Source organism: Diceros bicornis, chromosome 7, assembly GCF_020826845.1.
Source record: "Diceros bicornis minor isolate mBicDic1 chromosome 7, mDicBic1.mat.cur, whole genome shotgun sequence".
NCBI classification, from domain to species: domain Eukaryota; kingdom Metazoa; phylum Chordata; class Mammalia; order Perissodactyla; family Rhinocerotidae; genus Diceros; species Diceros bicornis.
In genome coordinates, this window is record NC_080746.1 from 603359 (window position 1) to 620650 (window position 17292).

The 17292-nt window shown below is 41.1% G+C and overlaps 2 long non-coding RNA genes across 2 annotated transcripts in view; both read right to left on the reverse strand.

Annotated features, from left to right (window-relative positions):
* Positions 1 to 17292, reverse strand: part of LOC131408221 (uncharacterized) — a 178659-nt gene that overhangs the window by 83415 nt on the left and 77952 nt on the right. The gene's annotated exons all lie outside the window — the stretch shown is intronic.
* Positions 1500 to 5483, reverse strand: LOC131408228 (uncharacterized). Its single transcript, XR_009220725.1, has 3 exons — positions 5071 to 5483; positions 2841 to 2928; positions 1500 to 1633 (listed from the first exon to the last, which is right to left on the reverse strand). It is a non-coding gene; the product is annotated as an uncharacterized LOC131408228 (long non-coding RNA).

The following is a 17292-nucleotide window of genomic DNA, read 5'->3' on the forward strand; positions in this document are numbered from 1 at the left end:
AAAAGCACAGATACAATGTTTGTGCAACAACCTAAAATTAATCCAAAACCCATGAAATGCTTCCTCTATTAATATATATATACGTCTTTGCTTGTCCACTATATCCAATTAATTCCCCCCAAGGTGGACAACTGGGTAAATAAATGAGATAAAAGCCTGGCACCGAGGGACATGAGGGACCCAGGGCAGGCAACAACCACTCTGGGGCTGAGGGACAATATTTTGATCATCAATGTTTTCTATCAAAAGATTATAGATCAAACGGGAGAAAATGACAAATAAATGGCAAGCAATAGGATATATTGGAGCATATGAGGAAGCCATTTGGGGTAAAACAAATTTGGCCTGGGTTTGTTTTTCCAGAAGGGCCTGTCGCCTGCATTGTGTATCTGCTTTGCTATGTCCTAAAGAGACGAATAAATGCCCTTAAGATAAGGATGCAACTTCCCCCTCCTTGGCATTTCCTTAAGGATAAGCATTTCTCCCTAGGCTGGGATTTGACTGCTGCACTGATCCTGTGACCACCCAGCTGGAGACAACAGACCTGACACCAGCCACACCCTCCCCACTGTGTCCATCAATAGCTATTCTGGCAGGGCACTCTGGCAGGGCGATCTTGTGGCTATTGTGAAAAGGACATTGCAATCTGATGTGATACATGCTATTTGATGGTATATAACCGTTCTGTACACTCCACTTCTTTGGTGCCCTTCCTTCTTTAGGGAAGGAAGGCCCTGGGCCATGGTCCTCAAAAGTTGGCTCATAATGAGCTCACCCCAATTTTGATTTATAGATTGATTATAGATTATTTACGTCGACATGTTTTACAAGTAATATCTTGAAAGGAAAAAACAATAAAGCAGCAGCCCTGCATTATACATGAAAGTTGTGCTCCCCCTGGAGGGAAAATGAGGATACGACATTGGTCGAGTACTTGATTTTATAATCCACTGGTGCCTTTCAAAAATATAGCTATTATTGTAAGAGTAAAGATAGCCTTGAGAATATTGCCACAAAACGGGTTTTCCCAGCTTCTTTTTGTCAGAGATGAGACCGACATCAGCCTGGGGCACTTGAAGAGGCATGGAGGACTCAGCTGAGGGTTATTTAATTACTGTGAGTTAATTAGCCAATAGCGAATAAGACGCAGAAAGAGTAAAAACAGGTAAAGGGATATAAAGTTGGAAATAACTAAGAAAAATAGTGTCTTCAAAATATCCTTTCATTATTTTTAGAGCATTTTTTTTGAGACATGACTAGGATAGTATGTTAGATTTTTCTAAATCCTTATCTCCAGGGCATATGTTACTGAGTTCTTCATTATATATGATAATGCCAAAAAAAACCTGGACAAAAGTAGTCTGTACTATCAACAAGGACAAAACATGTGCAACATTGCTCTGTACATTAAGATTCCAGCTGTAATAGTCAAGATATATATTCATGTGTGTAAAATTATAATGATTTTCTATTTTTCTCGGGCTGTGAACCATGGTAAAATATATAGTAATAAGCAGAAAACCTGATGAACTAGGTGATTTAAAACACCTGATGTTACAGCTTGGCCATTCAAGGGTGAAATACATCAATTTAAATTTCACACCTTCTCCTTTCCTTGTAGCCAATGAAGTTTCTGGAAGATAGAAAACACATAAAATTAATTGAGAGTTAACAGTATTTGGCAGCAGTTGAGGTTAAGCCCTCAACAATGGTGGCCCTTACTTCTGGAGCCATTGACTCTTTGTCCTAAGTTTATTGTATAGACGACTTCTCTTCTTAGATGATTTGTGTATGTTTCATAGAAGAGAGACAGGGCAGGAGAATTAACTATCACTCTACACCGGTTCCTTTACTGTATTACCTCATGCAATTCTTACAGTAATCCTTTAAAGTAACTATTATAATGCATATTTAACTGATAAAGAAAACCATGTTTAGGGGCCTGCCCGGTGACGCAAGCGGTTAAGTGCGCGCGCTCCGCTGCGCTAGCCTGGGGTTTCCCAGTTCTGATCCCGTGCGCGTGCCAATGCACTGCTTGGCAAGCCATGCTGTGGTGGCATCCCATATAAAGTGGACGAAGATGGGCACGGATGCTAGCCCAGGGTCAGTCTTCCTCAGCAAAAAAAGATGAGGATTGGCAGATGTTAGCACAGGGCTGATCTTCCTCACAAACATCAAATAAAAAAAGACCATGTTTACAAAATTGATCAAGGGTAAGAGGGAAGATCTGAACATCAGTCTGTTGGGTTTTATGCCTCATATTCTCTCCACTGTGATAAAAATGGTACTTCAACATGGGTACTCACCATCTGGCTATTTAATACCAGCTCTTGCCAACAGCATTGGATGAGATGAGATGAGACGTTTATTTCCAAAGTTATTCTATTATATTTAAACTATACTATTTATGAGTCAAATGTCAAGTGATATTTTAGAGGCATAGAGAACTGATTACTTCACCTACACATTTTCCAGTTTTACTATAACTTTCGTGTGCCACATTGTGTCAACTTTGTGTCAACTTTACCAACTTTAGCACTTCACTGTTCTTTTTTAAAAGACAATTTCATTTTCCATGTAAAGCACCTTGCTGTTTTCTTCTTAGTCACTAGATGGCAGTTCTGTATCTCTGTAAATTACCACTGCAGCAGGAAACGAGAGGTCTTAAGCCAGTTTGCTCTGTACAAATGATGGACATAGGAGGATTTCTGGACCATCAAGGCTGCCAGTGTTATTCTGTGGCCGTAACGGGGATGTCCAGGACTGCTTAGTCAGGGGCACGAAGCAGAGTCAGAAAGGATCCTCTAAGCTCTTCTTCAGATGTGAGTTCAGGCATTTACCTTCTTACTTGAGCACATTGGAGTTTATTGAATGTGTTCTGACTCTTACTCTCTCCCTGTAGTTAATAAGTCTGGGAGCTCCATACCCCTAGAAAAAAACATAAGCCTTTTCTCAACTAAACGGAGCTGAAGGCTATGGTCTTGCCCAAGAGTCTGATGCTTAAAGCAAACGCAGCTGGTGCTAACATGGAGGGAAAGAGCGTCAGCCACTTCTGGAGGGCTTTTATTGATGCTCCTATGGAATGAGCAAGTTTAAAATAAAACCTCATTGCTTAAACCTCACTAACTGATTGTTTTATTTTCAAGTAATATGCTGTGAAAATCTTCTATGTCTAGAAAACTATTTCATGAAACTGAAACAATTCTGTTTTTTATTTTCTGGTATTTGAAATAATATTAAAACTGTAAATCCTTTAACATTCTACAATATACAAATAGGCAAATATCAATTATATTCTCAAAAAACGTTTGCTCCCATGTTAAAGATTAATATATGGTACCAAAACGGGTTGCCACTCAGTTTTTAACTAATTTTTTGCTTTTGAAATTACATATAAAATTTGTGTTTTGAAGTGTTTTCCTATAACTCAGTATCTTTCTGGTATAAATGGACTAGTTGACAGGTAACTATAATGAAATTTGATCTTTAAAACTCTAGCTTTGTGTAAGAATTGATAATATCAGGCAGTTGAAAGTTGGGTCTCTCCACATTACAATATTTATTAATTGTGAATAGCCACATCTATTACAAAGTGCTGAATAATAAAAAGAAATTAAACAATATGAGCACTCTCTTACTCCACATGTAGAGTTTATATGCAAATAAACTCTCAAAAGTCAGAAAAATGCTTATGATTTCAGATAACTGGTAAAATACTATCTCATTCCAGTTTGAACCTCATTTGAAATTGACTTAAAACTCTTCTCTTAGGATCCTGCTCTGATCAGTGCGCCCTGGTCCCCTCAATGTCTCATTTGATTGCAAAGCTATCTGAGGAATTGACTATTCTTTTCCATTTGTTCTCTTTAAGGTATCTGTGATAGTGCTTTTTATACAATGACCACTTGGTACAATTTATTATTAGTTTCAGAAACATCTTGGGCCTGCCTCGTGGCTTAGCGGTTAAGTGTGCGCGTTGTGCTACCAGCAGCCTGAGTTCGGATGTCGGGCGCGCACTGACGTACCGCTTCTCTGGCCATGCTGAGGCCGCATCCCACATACAGCAATTAGAAGGATGAGCAACTATGTATGACATACAACTATCTAGTGGGGCTTTGGGGGAAAAAAAGGAAGATGATTCGCAATAGATGTTAGCTCAGATCTGGTCTTCCTCAGCAAAATAAAAAGAGGAGGATTAACATGGATGTTAGTTCAGGGCTGATCGTCCTCACACGCACGAAAAAGAAACATCTTTATTTAGGAACAAATCAAGGAAACAGATGTGAGGAATGTGGGGTCGCCTAGTTGATGGTGCTTGAGGGATTCTTCACGTGAGTCTCGGCATAGAAAAGTTTAAAGAGTAAAGCAGCATTGGTCAGATCAAAAGTGTGGGGTGAACATAATTCTGAAGGAATAATGATGGAGACGTAAAAACATGAAGCCACTTGAATTGCATTGGAAGATATTAGACACATCAAAGGGCTGGGGAAAAAACCTTGTTTAATGTAAGTTCTTTCTAAAGTCTAAGGCAAAAAGTAATATGAGTTTACATGGTAGTTATAAACCACAAAATATCAATTCACAAGACAAGTAAACAACTAAAGTAGAAACCATGATAAGAAAAATAGAGGTTAAAGGAGAGATGGAGAGAGATTGTTGGGGTCAAAAAACATGGCTTAGTCATCCTTGAAGTCTCCCTCAGACTCTGATCATTCTTAGTGCTCAGTAAACACTTTGAGCCCATGAGACTGGGGAGGGACAAAGTGAGAGGTGGTTGGGAGGGGAGACAATGCGAGGATACCCTTGTGGAGGCACTGACATTGAAAATCAGTGACATTTTGCCAAGGTGTTTACCATAATATATTAAGGATTATTCTGGAAAGTTAAAGATTTTTCTGGAATGTACATTTTCATTTTATGGAAACTCCACCTAGCCCAGAGAACGATTTAGACATTTCACCTTTAGAAATAAAGAGAGGGGCCAGCCCTGTGGCACAGCGGTTAAGTGCGCATGCTCCGCTGTGGCAGCCCCGGGTTCACAGATTCAGATCCTGGCTCACACCGACATACCTCTTGTCAAACCATGCTTTGGTAGCATACCATATAAAGTAGAGGAAGATGGACACAGATGTTAATCCAGGGACAATATTCCTCAGCACAAAGAGGAAGATTGGCATCAGAAGTTAGCTCAGGGCTGATCTTCCTCACAAAAAATGAAAGAAAAAGAAATAATGAGAAAAATTTCTGTCAGTTTTAAGAATGAAAACCAGTTAGCATCTGGAAAACAGTTGCAATTTGAGATGAGAATGTGGAGAAAAAATTAGATGTCGCAAGTTGTTTTTGCTTTTCTCTAGGGCAGTAAGGCTTGCAGGGGGAATGATGTTCCATCTTTGCTCTATTGAGTTTGAGAAGATGTAAAATTCATTTGTTCTGGGCAACACTGTTGACCTGTGGAGAAAGACAAATGGTTCAAGCAGCTGATCTAAAGGAATAATATAGCTCACAAAAGTTCTTGTCTTATAAAGGGTGTTTCTTTTTATTGAACTTTACTGGACATCCATTGACCTATATGTGCAAGGTATTTGTGGTAGGTATTGAAGGAAATACGAAGAGTTATAAGGTTCCAAGCTCCTCCACATACATGATATGGTTCACAAGATGTAACTTGATTCTGCCAATGTATTTAGTGCATGTTGTATTAGAGAACCTAAAAAAAAATGGGAATATTATCGAGAAATTATAATTAAGGACAGCTTCTTAGGAGAGGTGGACTACATCAAGTGCTCAAAGGGACCACTTTTGGGCAGGTGGAGGGAAGAAAGTGTGAGGATTTCAGACGGGAGAAGAGAGGAAAGTACAGAACTAGAAAGAAACATGGCATTTGGGCATGGGGGTGTGGAGGCCATGACAGGCACAGTCTTCTCGTGACTGAGAGGGAGCTCAGTTTCCTCCTCCAGGAGCCCAGCACTGCTTCCTACCTCCTGGCCTCCTCCACCTGCAGAACCCCCGCCTGAGCCAAGGTCTATCTTATCTGAATCGCTGCCTAGTCTCCCAACAGGTCCCTTTACTTCCAGTCTTAATTTCTTCTAATCTTTCCTCCCCAATGTCTCCAGAGCTACCTTCTAGAATCCAAATGTGTTTAAATCTGACATCTGCTTAGACTCTTTCAATGACTGCTCAGAGCATTGGAGAGAACATTCAGACTCCTAAGCTGGACACCCAGGCTTTCGCTTGCTGTCCTCATCTTTAGCCTCATCACCCACTGTTTCCTACATGTTCACTTTGTTCCAGCCTTAAAAATACTCTCATTTTCTGAAAGCTTTAGCATCCTTTATATCTGTCTTTTTATATGTGTTTCTTCTGCACTCCTATCCCCTTGTTTAAACAACTTAATTCCTATTCCTTAATCTAAACTCATGTCAAATGTTCCTTCCTCTTGGACACTGTCCCTGAGAGGTCTCCATCTAGAGACCCCTTTTGATTTCCCCACTCTGGGACCCTGTACTTATCTACTTTTCCATAACTGTTGTTTTATTCATGTCTCATAGACAGTGAACTCCTTAAAACTAAGACTATACTTCTTCTTCATAAATAAATGGCAAGCAGTAGGATACATTGGAGCATGTGAGGAAGCCATTTGGTGTAAAACTAATTGGGCCTGACTTAGTTTTTTTTTTTTTCCAAAAGAGGCCTGTAGCCTCTGTTCATCCATTGTACACCCACTTTAAACAATTAACATGTCTAAAGACAAGAACAATGCCCTTAAGATGTAAATGCAACTTCCCCCACATTGGCATTTCCTTAAGGATAAGCATTTCTCCCTAGGCTAGGATTTGATTGCTGTGCTCATCCTGTGACCACCCAACTCGAGACAACAGCCACGCCCATAGAGACAGCAGACTTGATATCCACTGTGTCCATCAATCAACGTGCTGACAGGTCAATGTCGCGGCTATTGTAAAAGGGACATTGCAATCACATGTGATACATGCTCTTTGATAGTATATAACCACTGTGTACACCCCACATCTTCAGAGTGCTCCATTTCTTCATGAAAGGACTCTCCTGGGCTATATGGTCTTCAAAGGTTGGCTCATAATAAACTCACCCCAATTTTGATTTATAGATTGGTTATGGGTTATTTGCATCGACATTTCTTGGCATAGTTGCGGCAGGATTTCAGAGAAACCCACCGGAGAAAACCTGGAATCTACACTGAACTGACACTTGGTACCGCAGGGGCACTTTGAGCCCCACCCAGATCACTGCATTCTTCAGGTGACCCTGGTGAGTTCTCCTGAATCCTGGACCACTTTATTTTACATTGATGGTCCAAGAGTTTATTTAAGCTGTTTTAAGGTCTTGAGACTAGAGGCTTTGAAGGGTGCCAGTACATTTCCTAGGTGGAGAAAAACCTAGAGGGAATTTCCTAGGCCAAGGGACATGAGGGGAGGCTTGGAATAAACTGAGTTGGTTGTCCTTTTAATTTGGCTTTAAAATTGGAAAGAATTATGTTTATAATGTCTGAAAAAAACTGCTTGATAGAGAAATGAGAGTCTGAACTTGTTCAGCTATGAAAAAATACACATGGCTCCTCCCGGCTGAAAAGGCGTTTTACAGGTGACTGAAAAACCTCAGTAGGAGCGTCAGGGGTGAATCTCATGACGTATAGTGATCCTATAGGGTGTTCCATTATTATTCACGTTAATTAATTATAGCTTCGTCCGGGGATGCGCACGTGAGGGTTTGTCACCCGAGCTCCAAACCCCCACAGTGGTCCTAGACTGCCAGTGGGAGAAACCGAGACACATAAGAGAGTTATTACAACATTCCTTTAGGCAATAACACTCAAAGCAGCACACTTGTGACCCACTAAACAGTTCACAGAAGTTGTTCAGACTTTATAAAAAGCAAATGAACAAACAGAAATAAAATGGGAAACCTGGGCCGGCTCCAGGGCTTAGCGGTTAACTGCACGCGCTCCGCTGCTGGCGGCCCTGGTTTGATCCCGGACATGCACCGATGCACCGCTTCTCCAGCCATGCTGAGGCTGAGTCCCACATACAGCAACTAGAAGGATGTGCAGCTATGACATACAACTATCTACTGGGGCTTTGGGGGAAAAAATAAATAAATAAAATTATTTAAAAAAAAGGAAAAAGGAAAAGCCGGCAATAAAACCAAAACAAAGGAAGGGGAAGCCTATTACAATTGGCATTTAGAGGCTTCAAAGTGTAATAATGATAAAATGACCTCTTTACAGGAGACTAACCGTAAACTGACTGAGACCATTTCTGAATTAAAGAGAGATAAGAAGTCAGAAGCTGTTTTCTCTCTGTCCATGTGTTGGTTTATATTCCACATATGAGTGAGATCATACAGTGTTTGTCTTTCTCTTTCTGGCTTATTTTACTTAACATAAAACTGGACTGTGGTTACCCGGGCAGTGGGGGTGGGGGGTGGGCACAAGGGGTGAAGGGAGTCATATATGGGGTGATGGACAAACAAAAATGTACAACCCAAAATTTCACAATGTTAGAAACCATTAAAACATCAATAAAAAAAAATGGTTAGGATGGTAAATTTTATGTTATGTACATTTTATCACAATTAAAAAAATTTAAATGTCAAAAAAAAAAAAAAGAAGTCAGAAGCTGTCCACCCCCCTCACCTCCTCTACCTCCTCCACCACTGCCGCTTTCAGCACCTCAGAGCTCATCTCCTTCTCCCTCAGCACCCGTGTATCCTTTCCTTTCTGAGCTTCCGTACCCTGACCTATCCACTTCACCTCCTCCTCCCTCACCTCCTCCTCCTCCCTCACCTCCTCCTCCTCTCTCTCCTCCCTCACCTCCTCCTCCTCCCTAACCTCCTCCTCCCTTACCTCCTCCCTCACCTCCTCCTCCCACACCTCCTCCTCCTCCCTCACCTCCTCCTCCCTCACCTCCTCCTCCCTCTCCTCCTCCTTCACCCCCTCCTCCCTCTCCTCCTCTTTCACCTCCTCCATCACCTCCTCCTCATCCCTTACCTCCTCCTCCTCCCTCTCCTCCTCCCTCACCTCCTCCTTGCACACCTCCTCCTCCCCACAAACCTGCTCCTCCTCCTTCACCTTCTCCTCCTCCTTCACCTTCTCCTCCTCTGTCACATCCTCCTCCTCCCTCACCTCCTCCCTCTCCTTCTCCTCCACCCCTAGAGAAAACAAGGAGTAACCCTCAGGGAGCAGGTATTGAATGTCCTAATATTATAGTGGCTCCCTTTAAGGAGAAACCTGTTACTGGGTGAGGTGAGCCTGCTCTTGTTTGCACTCCTTGGACTAGAACTGAGTTTAACGATTTAACGAAGGACTTCCCAGACCCTTTGCAAGATCCTTTAGGGTTTGCTCAAGAATTTGATTTTATTGTTAGAACATATGCACAGGATATTCAGATTTATATCAGCATGTGCATTTGCTGGTGTCTGAGAACAAAGCAAATGAATGGATAAAAGAGGCAGATTGGAGAGACGCCCTGGAGGATTTCCATAAGCATGAGCCTCACCGCCTTAAGGAGTGTAGGGATATCGCTCAAAACTTACACAAAGCCATTCCAGTAGTTTTTCCCAGGAGGATAGATTGGGCTAAAGTCCATCAATGTAAGCACAGACCCGAGGACTCTATCTTTGATTATTTCGAAAGGCTTGAGAGAGCCTTCAAACAGCACTCTGGGGCGGCTCCCGAATGTTTTGAGGATCATTAAAATGATTGAATTCTCAATTCAATTTCCTTAGAAGGATTAGATGAGGAATTAGCAAAATTAGTTAAGAGACATGAACTGGATTGGACTTTAATGCACACTAGTGCTCTTGTCACTATTACAGATAAACTATCTAAAACCCTCCAGAAAAAAAAAGGCCACTAAGCTTATGAGTATACAGCTACAACAGCTTAGTGGCCCAACAAACGCCATCCTTTGAAAATCTAACCAGAAACGAAATCACCGTGTCTGTTACTATTGCAAAAAACCTGGTCATTTCAAACGAGACTGGCATAAACTCAAATGGGATTTAGGGGGTGACAACAATAAACAGGAATAGGGCTGCTCCGAGGATTATGACAGGGCATTTCCCCTCCTCCTCACAAATGCCTTAGGGGAAATTGAGATAACTAATGAAGGAGAAACTTTAAAGGTCCTTGTAGATACCGGGGCTACCTTATCTGTCCTCAACCCTACGCTTATTCATTGCCCTCTCCCTCGGAGTAAACGGACAGTTCAAACGGTAGGGGTTTCGAATATTCCAATGCAGGTTTTTAAATCAGAACCAATAATTTTTCAATTAAGAACCGTCACAGGAAAAAATGTGTTTCTCCTGGTTAAATGTGCTCCAATTCATTTGATTGGACGAGATCTTCTAGAAGCATACAACGTCCGTATTGCCTTTTCACAAAAGGGCGAAATGCTTCCAGATTCAGAAAATCGGGATGCTGACCAGACTGTAATTGCTGAAAGGTTGATGATTGTGAAATCAATGACTCAAATAGAAGAGAAAACTGATGACCTGTTATTACAAGTGCCTAGAGAATTATGGTCATCATCCTCTTCAGATATTGGGAAAATTAAATCAGCCACTCTTATTAAGGTGACTGTTGACAACTCTAAGCCTCTATCTAATATTCGGCAATATCCACTTAGACCAGAGGCATTAAATGGGATAAACCCTATCATTCAGGAATTTCTTGAAAAGAGACTTATAATTCCTTGTACTAGTCCCTGTAATACACCTATCTTGCCTGTAAAAAAGCCGAATGGGAAAGGCTGGAGATTTGTTCAAGATCCGAGAGCGATAAATAACATCGTGATTCCCCGATATCCTGTGGTTCCTAATCCACACACTTTTTGCTCTCGGCCATTCCAACTAACAGCCGCTATTTCTCAGTCACTGATTTATGCAGTGCCTTCTTCAGCATTCCCGTGGAAAAGAATAGTCAATATCTTTTTGCCTTCACGTGGGAAGATCGCCAGTATACCTGGACAGTTATGCCACAGGGCTATACTGATACGCCCACTTATTTTTCCAAGATAATCAAGGCTGACTTAGTGAATATAGAATTCCCTAATGACTTCACTTTAATTCAATATGTGGATGATTTCTCTTGTGTTCAAACACTAAGTTGGATTCTCAGAAGGACACAATTTATCTGTTGCAACAGCTAGCATCTAAGGGGTATAAAGTGTCCAAGGACAAATTACATTTTTGCCTGCCTGTTGTAAAATATCTAGGACACTTGATATCTGAGGATGAACTGTTGATTGATTCTGAAAGGATTAAAGGAATCCTGGCTTTTTCTCTCCCTAAGACAAAGAAACAGTTAAGAAGACTCCTAGGACTAACTGGATATTGCAGGAACTGGGTACCTAACTTTTCACTTATTGCCCAGCCCTTATATACATTACTAAAGTCGACCAGCCTGATGTAATTGAATAGACACCAGAAGGAGAGAAGGCAGTAACTACTTTAAAGTCTGTTTTGGCCCAAGCACCAGCCTTAGGACATCCTAATTACAGCTTGCCATTTTTCCTCTTCGTACATGAAGATAAAGGAAATGTCTTAGGTATCTTAACTCAAAAATACGGAGGTCAACATTGACCTATACGGTATTATAGTCAGCAGTTAGACTCAGTGGCAAAAGGGTTTCCGCCTTGTATGAGAGCCATTTCAGCAGCAGTGCTCTTATGCAAGACCACTGAAGAAATAGTGATGGGGTCTCCTTTGACTATCTATGTTCCTCAGGCAGTCGAATCTCTCCTAAATTCTCATCACACAGCATTACTCTGTCTGCCGACTAGCCTCCTATGAAGTTCTATTTCTCTCTGCTCCTAATATTACCTTAGCCCGGTGTAATAATCTTAACCCTGCAACTTTACTTCCAGCACCACAAGAAGAAGATGCCCACGACTACACTTATTAACTAATTACCTACTTACTCCTAGGAATGATTTGCAAGAAACTCCCATTGATAATGCTGATCTAATTTGGTTTACAGATGGATCTTACTCAAAGGATGAACAAGGATGTTATCTGGCTGGATATGCAGTAACGTCCTCAGTAGACGTAATCGAGAGTTCTTATTTACCAGAGATAAAGTTAGCACAGCAAGCCGAGTTAATTGCTTTAACTTGAGCTTGTCAATTGTCCAGAGACCAGGTAGCAAATGACGACACTGACAGCTGTTATGCTTTCGGAGTAGCACATGACTTTGGAATGCTGTGGAAACAACGAGGGTTTTTAAACTCTTCAGATCAGCCTATAAAGAAGGGGAAACAGGTTGCAGAATTATGACATTCTATACAGCTACCGAGACAACTAGTGATTATTAAAATACTACGGCATTCCAAATCTGATACTTTGGAAGATAAAGGAAACCGGCTTGCTGATGTAGCTGCTACACAAGCAGCCTTGAAGTCTTGCCCTACCCAGCCTCAAGAATGCCTGCTGCTTCCTAGTAACTCTGCTAACCCAGTAAAAGACTTCCTTCTACAGGCCCAAGAAGTGGCCACTTAAGAAGAAAAACCGATATGGCAGTCAAAAGGGTGAATTTTTGACACCCCCTCACAGATGTGGTTTGGGCCCAATAGGAAACCCATAGTACCTGTTGGAGCACAATTGCCGCTGCTCCAGCATATACACCAACTAACCCACTGGGCACCTGAAAAGATGATTTTATGGGGAAAACAATACTTTTGGAAACTTTCTCCCACTGTGGCCCATAAAACTTATACTCGTTGTGTTATATGCCCAAAGTAGAATCCAGGGAAGCCACTTCATGGGTCACAAGGCCACTTTTCCCTTCCTAAGGGACCCTTTGAGGTATCACAATTGGACTTTGTCCAAATGCCACCATCTCAAGGATATAAATACATCTTGGTAATGATCTGTATGTTCTCACATTGGGTTGAGGCCCTTCCTTGCAGAAGAGCAACGCCTCTAACAGTAGGTAAATTACTATTAGAGAGAATAATTCCTGTTTGGAGAATTCCTACCCAGTTACATAGTGACCAGGGAACTCATTACACTGGACAAATAATTAAATCTATTTGTAATATTTGGCCAATAATGCAGAATTTCCACTGCGCTTACCATCCCCAATCCTCAGGATTGGTGGAAGGAACTAATAACATGATCAAAATTCAATTGGCAAAGCTTTCAGAAGCATTTAATCTCTCATGACCAAAAGCTCTTCCTCTAGTTCTCCTCAGTCTTAGATCTACATCCTTTGGTAAATATCGACTGTCTCCTTTCGAAATAATAACTGGACGACCTATGCAATTAGATGAAGAAATGTATGAACCAACTTTACTTAAAGGAGATATTTTACATTATTGTCAAGGTGTCATTGAGGGTCTCAAAAGAAATGAGAAATTGGTAGCTAATTCTTTTCACAGTTAGCTCCCGGGGGACGAAGACCTTAAGGATCATGGATTATAACCTGGAGATTTTTTTCATTGGAAAAGACACCTGATAAAGGACTCTTTGCAGCCCCGTTGCAAAGGACGGTATCAGGTGGTTTTAACCAATCCATGTGCTGCAAAATTAAAAGGCGTAGACTCATGGATTCACATTTCTCATTTAAAAAAGTCTTCTCCACTTGAATGGACTTCAACTCCAGTCTCTGACACCCAACTTCGACTGACCAAGATGAATATCTCCAAACCAGGATGAGAGGATGATGACACCTGTTGTAGACAGCTGTCCCGAGACTCTGGACCAGGCCTGTATTCCTAACCTTATATCTCCTCATTTAAACCCATGTAGTGTTTAAGATTTATGTAATTGCTAAAATAATCAATTTCTAGATTTCCTTACCATTTTCCTACACCAATGCTTTACCCTTCAATTTTATAAGATAGATTAGAACCTAATTACAAAAGCTTTTGTTGATTACAAAAAAAAAAATGCCATTTAAGGTTGCCCTAATGCTATGTTTGTTTTTCCAATCTACATCTGAATGGACCTCTGATAGCAATGTTTTTCTGCAATGGACACATTCCTTTGCTACACACAAAAATCAGTCCAAGAGTTGGCTATGTGGCCAACTTCCACTTTCTAACACCTCTGGCTTGCCTTGGTGGGTCTTTCCCTTTCGAGACACAGATTGTAAAGCTCTAAAGCAATTTATTGTGATAGAAAGATCTAGTTCTAATGTTCACAGTTCGTCTGATATTACTAATTATGATCCTGAAACATGGTCAATAGCCCATACTATTAATAATACAGGACACGGTTATTCTTTTTCTATTACTCAAACCATCCAATTATCCCAACAAATTGCAGATAAACAAAAGAAACCAGACATTACAGTAAAAACTATGGAGGATTTCACACAAATTTGGGATGGATATGTTTGGCTTACTCCTAGCCATGGATCTTTAAACATACCAGCACCTTTATGTTGGGAACAGAGAAATCATTCCAAACAAAATCTACCAAATTACACTCTAAAGATGGGCTGGATACCCCCAGAGTCGTGTCAGAATACTATTATGTGTAAAAAAAGTGATTGGTTTGGAACAGATTGGTCTCGAAGACCAGGCGTCTTTTGGATGGCTCCTAATGGAACTCAATGGTTATGTGGAACAAACTTCTGGCCTTGGCTGCCACCAGGATGGCTAGGACGCTGCACTCTGGGCTTCTCTTGGATACAGGGAAAGATTCATCCAGAGCTAACATCTGTGGCCAATCTGCCTCTCCTTAAGGCCAGAAGGGCTCGTTCAGTGTTCCACTGGTATGACCACCTAGCAGCTATGTTCGCTCCTTCCTTGGGGCTGGAAGATGTCATATCACATATAGCGGCTCTGACAAAATTTACTCAACAAGGTCTTAATGATAGTCAAGCAAGAATAGCTTTCTTAAATACTGAAGTGTCTTTAATGAGAAAAGCTATCCTTCAAAATAGAATGGCCTTAGATATTCTTACAGCAACCCAAGGAGGTACATGTGCGATCATTCAAACTGAATGCTGTGTGTTTACACCTGACGAGTCTTCCAATGTGTCATCTCTACTAAAGCACATGAAAAAACAGATGAATGCCTTATGAGATCCTACACCCAGCCTTGTTTTGTTTGGTTGGCTCCCTTCTGGCATTGGTTCCCTTTTTCGATCTGGATTGCAATTCCTATTTCTATTACTTCTTGGAATTCTTGTACAAATCATAATATTCAAACTGATTGTTGTTTTCTTTACTCAGTGTTGTAAGACTGGCATGCAAACTAGAGTAATGGTGGCTTGGCGACTTGAGATGGCCGATCAATCTTATAACCCTGGACAAATTTCCTTTTCTGATAAGGACTAGGGCCTAAAAACTCCTTTTAAACTAATCTTTTAAAAAAAGTTTAGTTATTGTCATTGTTACCATACATGTTCTATAATTGTGCACCATGTAACATAAGGGGCTATGTATATTAAAAAAAAAAGCGCATATACAATGTTTGTGCAACAATCTAAAATTAATACAAAACCCATGAAAGGCTTCCTCTGTTTATATATATATATACCTCTTTTCTTGTGCACAATATCTGACTAATTCCACCCAACATGAACAACTGGGCAAATAGATGAGATAAAACCTGGCACCGAGGGACATGATAGACCCAGGGCAAGCAGCAGCCACCCTGGCACCAAGGGACAATATTTTGATCATCAATGCTTTCTATCGAAAGATTATAGTTCAAAAGGGGGAAAGTGATAAATAAATGGCCAGCAATAGGATATATTGGAGCATATGAGGAAGCCATGTGGTGTAAAACTAGTTGGGCCTGACCTTGTTTTTTTTTTTCCCAAAACGGCCCTGTAGCCTCTGTTCATCCATTGTATATCCGATTTAAGCAATTAACATGTCCCAAAGACAAGAATAATGTCCTTAAGATGTAAATGCAACTTCCCCCACATTGGCATCTCCTTAAGGATAAGCATTTCTCCCTAGGCTAGGATTTAATTGCTGCGCCCATCCTGTGACCACCCAACAAGAGACAACAGTCATGCCCATGGAGACAACAGAGCTGATACCCACAGTGTCCATCAATCGACATGCTGAGAGGTCAATGTCGTGACTATTGTAAAAGGGACATTGCAATCACATGTGGTACACGCTCTTTGATGGTATATAACCACTCTGTACAACCCACATCTTTGGAGTGCTCCATTTCTTCACCAAAGGACTCTTCCTGGGCTATATGGTCCTCAAAGGTTGGCTCATAATAAACTCACCCCAATTTTGATTGATAGATTAGTTATGGATTATTTGCGTCGACATTCTATTTGTCCCTCCAGTATCTAAACACGTACTTGACACCATTGGGGCACTCAGAAAATGTTTGATGAGTGAATAAGTATGTGGGAGACCACACTGACTGGAGCAGAGGGGGGTTTTTGGGGAGTGGTAGAAAATCCCCTCACATTCCTACCATAGTGGTTGAGGCTGTGGGCTTTGGACCAGTTTGTCTGGGCACCAATCCCAGTTATTCCACTTTTAACTGGGGAACCTGTGCAAAGTATTTACTCTCTGAGCCTTAGTTTCCTCATCTATAAAATGGGGCTACTGCTAACTCCTGTCTCATAGGGTTTTAGTGAGATTGAAATGCATTAACTAATGTAAAGTGCTTAGAAGAGCTCCTGGCACATAGTAGGCACTTAAATGTTAGCTGTTATGTTATCATTACTGCTCTGATTTCTGAGCAATACTCTGGTTTTGAAAAGATGCTTTTATAATATAGTTGATCCTCATTATTTGTGGATTCCGTGTCTGCACACTTGCCCACTAGCTAAATAGTACTGGCAGCCTCCAAATCAACACTCTCAGGGCTTTCATGTCCATTTGCAGATACGCACAAAGTGGTGAAAAATTTGATTCATTCGATGTGCACGTTCCCAACTGAGAGGAACAAGGTGACGCTTTGCCCTCTTGTTTCAGCCCATGCTGTAAACAAGTGTCCTTCCTGCAGTCTATTTAGTGCCCCATTTCTTATCTTTTTGTGCATTGTGTTGGTGACTTTGCTGTTTAATATGTCCCCCATGTGTAGTGCTGCAATGCTGCCCGGTGTTCCTCAGGGCAAGAGGCTGTGACGCACCTTTACAGAGAAAGTATGTGTGTTAGACAAGCTTCTTTCAGACACGAGTTACAGTGCTGTTAGTGTGAGTTCAATGTTAATATATCAACAATGTATCTTAAATAAGGTGACTTTAAAGAGAAACACAGAAAACAAGGTTATGTATTGATCAGACGAAGAAAGTGTGACTAAGGCTTGCAGGAACCTAACCCTGCA